We start from the raw sequence: 4,336 nt of genomic DNA on the forward strand, positions 1-4,336 counted from the left end.
AAAAATAACTCCTAGAAACAGACAATAATGACTTTTTACTGAAAAAGATTTCGAGGATAAGAATAAACATATTGTTTCATCATTTTATTCAATAAAATCTCCTTCAGCTTCAATAATGGCTTCTATGTGAGGTCTGAATCGCCTACATGTTAGGATCAAGTGGTCTGTGTTCATATTGGATATTACTCTGGAGGATTTTAGGGATTCTTTGGTGTAATGAGGATGCTCATTAACCTCTTTCTCAAGTATGCTCCATATATAGTAGTCCAATGGATTGAGATCTAGGGAGCTAGGAGGCCAATTGTTAGAGGTTATGTGGTCATGAAAATTTTCCATCCTTGATTTGTGTGTTGCTGTAGCCTTGTATGATGGTGCTGAGTCTTGTTGAAACACAGGTCTTCCATTGCATATATTATCGATCCATGGCTTAACCACTGTGTTCAGAACATCTATGTAGGCAGCAGAGTTTACTCGAAGGCATTATGGAAAGAAGTGAGGAGGCATCACATGTCCTTCATTGCTGACAGCCCCCAAAACCATGACAGTTGCAGGAAATTTTGTATGCGTTACTTTGAGAACTTCCAAAGGGTCTGTACATAGCCAACTGTCATTTCTTCTGTTTACTTTCTGATCTTCATCAAAGTTTTTCACATCTGAGAGGAACCAAATGGCATCTTTCTCTGCTGGGGTTTTAAGTTTGTTCAAGACTCTTTTAGATCTCATTAAGGAATTTCCCTTCACTGCTTCTGACATGAAATGACCTTTTCTCATTGCATAAGATTTGTACCTGATGTCTTTGCGGACAACATTTCAGATTGTTCCTTCTGTCACATGGTGTTCTTTTGTAATTGACCTCATGGATCTTCTGGGATTGTCATCAATGGTCTGCATAACTTGTTGAATAGATTCTTGGTGTGCTAATAGTATCAGTGCGTCTACAATGTTTCTTACATTTTGATACTGGCGATACATTTCCGTCTTTATCCTCTGACACCTTGCAAATTTCGTAGACGAAGGATCTAGCAAAATCATATTATTTCTAAATTGCTATGTTCAACCTTTGTAGTCACAATGACTGCATGCCTCTTCGTTTCTTGCGTAATCATAGGATATGCCATTGATAATTCTGAAATATAGAAAATATTAAGTTGGTAAATATGCTGCTATAGTCAAATTAACATATGCCCACAAATACCTTACGCACCCTGTATATGTAATACAAAATATAAACAAAAATAAACCATAAAATAAAATTTAATTTTTCAAAATGAAACAAAACTAATTCTAAGATGGAAAATAATGTTTCTTTTTGCACACTTCCACTTTATATTTGAAAAGCTTTCTCCTACTTTTTTTTCTACTCACAAAATCTTTGATCAGATCCTCACTGTGACACTATGAACACTTCGAAATTATATTTCTGATCATATAAACATCATCATCATTGTTTAACACCCGCTTTCCATGCTGGCATGGGGTGGACAGTTTGACTGAAAACTGGTAAGCCAGGATGCTGTGCCATGTTCCAGTCTGATTTGGGATGGTTTCTGTGGCTGGATGCCCTTCCTGATGCCAAACACTCCAAGAGTGTAATTGCTGTTTTTTACATGCTACTGACACAGGTGCCATTGACGTGATACCAGCATCAGCCACGACTACGCTCTCACTTGGATTGACAGGTCTACACAAGCACGGTATAATGCCAAAGGTCTCAATCACCTGTCACTACCTCAGTCAGGCCCATCACTCAAACAGTTCTTTTTATGTGCCACTGGCACAGGTACTAGTCAGAAGACACTGGCATTGGCCATGATTTCAGTTTTACATGGCTGGACAGGTCTTCTCAAGAACAAGTTTAAAGTGATTTCTTTTGTGCCATAAACCATTTACTATTTCAATGGTGCACCTGCATCCCTTGATGTGCTAATCATGTGTTTATTTTGCTTATAGGTTAATCCACTGCTGCCTATACACCAACCATATAGTGCATTGAGTGCCTTTTCAGTGGCACAAGAGAGGTTGTCACGCAGGTCAGAAGTTTAAGATTCCTTTTGACTGAGTGAGGCCATAATAGAGACAAGCAGCTTTGTGCTAAGAGAGGAGAAGTTAGAGTATAAAAAAGGGTCCAGAGCAGAAGAGGTTTGTTGTAGAGGAGCTAAATGGTTACTCACATTATAGAAGAAAGGGTTGAAGTAACTAATGTGGTGAAGGAAAGAGAGATAGAATAGTAGTGATGAAGTTTGAGGATGGACCCTAATAAACAAGAAAGTGAGTGGAGAAAAAAGGGCCAGGAGGTTGCAAGAGTGTATGGTGAGAGTGGTGGATGGTTAAAGATAGGGAATAGATGAGGGGGGTGAATATAAAACTAGCACTCCACCAGTTATGATAAGTGTTTCAGTTGATCTGATCAATGAAACAGCCTGCTCATGAAATTAATGTGCAAGTGGCTGAGCACTCCACAGACACATGTACCCTTTATGTATTTCTAAGGGAAATTCAGCATGGTATAGAATGTGTTAAGATGATCCTGGTTGTACCTAGTCATTCTTTTGACTACCTACCATATCAATTAGGTTTGCTTTATCACAACTAGTGAGGTTACACAACAATATACCTGGAAGAATTGATTTAATTGGCTGCAATATGAAAAAATTCCTAAAAGAGCTGAATCCAAGTGTTTTTATGAGTCTGTCAAGAAGTTCTAGGATATTCCATAAATCTTTTATGTGTAATGGGTGCAGAAGTGGCTGTGTGGTAAGTAGCTTGATTACCAACCACATGGTTCCGGGTTCAGTCCCACTGCGTGGCACCTTGGGCAAGTGTCTTCTACTATAGTCTCAGGCCGACCAAAGCCTTGTGAGTGGATTTGGTAGACAGAAACTGGAAGAAGCCCGTCGTATATATATATGTGTGTGTGTGTGTGTGTGTGTGTTTGTCCCCCCCCCCAGCATTGCTTGACAACCGATGCTGGTGTGTTTACGTCCCCGTAACTTAGCGGTTCGGCAAAAGAGACCGATAGAATAAGTACTAGGCTTACAAAGAATAAGCTCTAGGGTCGATTAGCTCGACTATAAAGGTGGTGCTCCAGCATGGCCGCAGTCAAATGACAGGAACAAGTAAAAGAGTAAACATTAAACATTCCTTTTTCACTATCACTGCTATCACAAAATGATGTCACAGATGGTTGGCTGGATATTACTAAATATAGTATTTATTATTCAACAGTGGTAATTATCTTTAGTTAATAATACTAAATATAAAGGTGACAAGCAGACAGAATCATCAGTGTCATCATAATCATTTAACGTCCGCTTTCCATGCTGGCATGGGTTGGACAGTTTGAGTGAAAACTGGTAAGCTAGTGAACTGCACCAGGTTCCAATCTGATTTGGCATGGTTTCTACAGTTGGATGCCCTTCCCAAAGCCAACCACCCTAAGAGTGTAATGGGTACTTTTTATGTGCCACCAGCATGGGTACCATTGATGTGACACTAGCCACAACTACGATCTCACTTGGCTTGTATATCACCAAAAGTCTTGGCCCAACATTTAAATATCATGCTTCACCACCTTGTCCCATGTCTTTCTGGGTCTACCTCTTCCACAGGTCCCTTCCACTGTTAGAGATCAGCACTTCTTTATACAGCTGTCCTCATCCATATGCATCACATAACCACACCAACACAGTTGTCTCTCTTGCACACCACATCTGATTCCTCTTATGCCCAAACTTGTCTCTCAAGACACTTACACAGTCATGTATGCACACTGACATTACACACCCAACAAAGCATATTAGCTTCATTTTTTACAAGCCTACTCATGTCCTCAGCGGTCACAACCCATGTCTCACTGCTATGTAACATGGCTGTTTGCACATAGGCATCATACAGTCTGCCTTTCGCTCTAAAAGAGAGGCTTTTGAGATAAAATGCTTTTCTTCCACTTCTAAGTTCATATTCTGCCAAGGTTGGCTTTGGTTTTCATTCTTTTGGGGTTGATAAAATAAATACCAGTTGAGTATTGGGGTTGATGTAATTTGAAGCCTTGTACCTTTAGAAGAAAGAGTATTACCAAATATAGTAAAATTATTTGCCAGCTGTTTTGGTTTTGGATCTTAAAAATTCCAGGTTCGAATTCATGGAAGCCTGCTACAACACTTTAAAATAATATTCTAAATGGCTGGTTTTATAGCTAAAGTTTCATGAAAATATTTTAGCTTGCCTTTTGAGAATTTAGCGAGATTCTATCTCTTTCCTAGTATTATAAAACCTTGTGAATTTTAGAACGCCTACTGGTAGAGATGGACTATATGTAATCTGAACCTTTCCACCC

The sequence above is a fragment of the Octopus bimaculoides genome, chromosome 5 (genome assembly GCF_001194135.2).
Source record: "Octopus bimaculoides isolate UCB-OBI-ISO-001 chromosome 5, ASM119413v2, whole genome shotgun sequence".
NCBI lineage: Eukaryota > Metazoa > Mollusca > Cephalopoda > Octopoda > Octopodidae > Octopus > Octopus bimaculoides.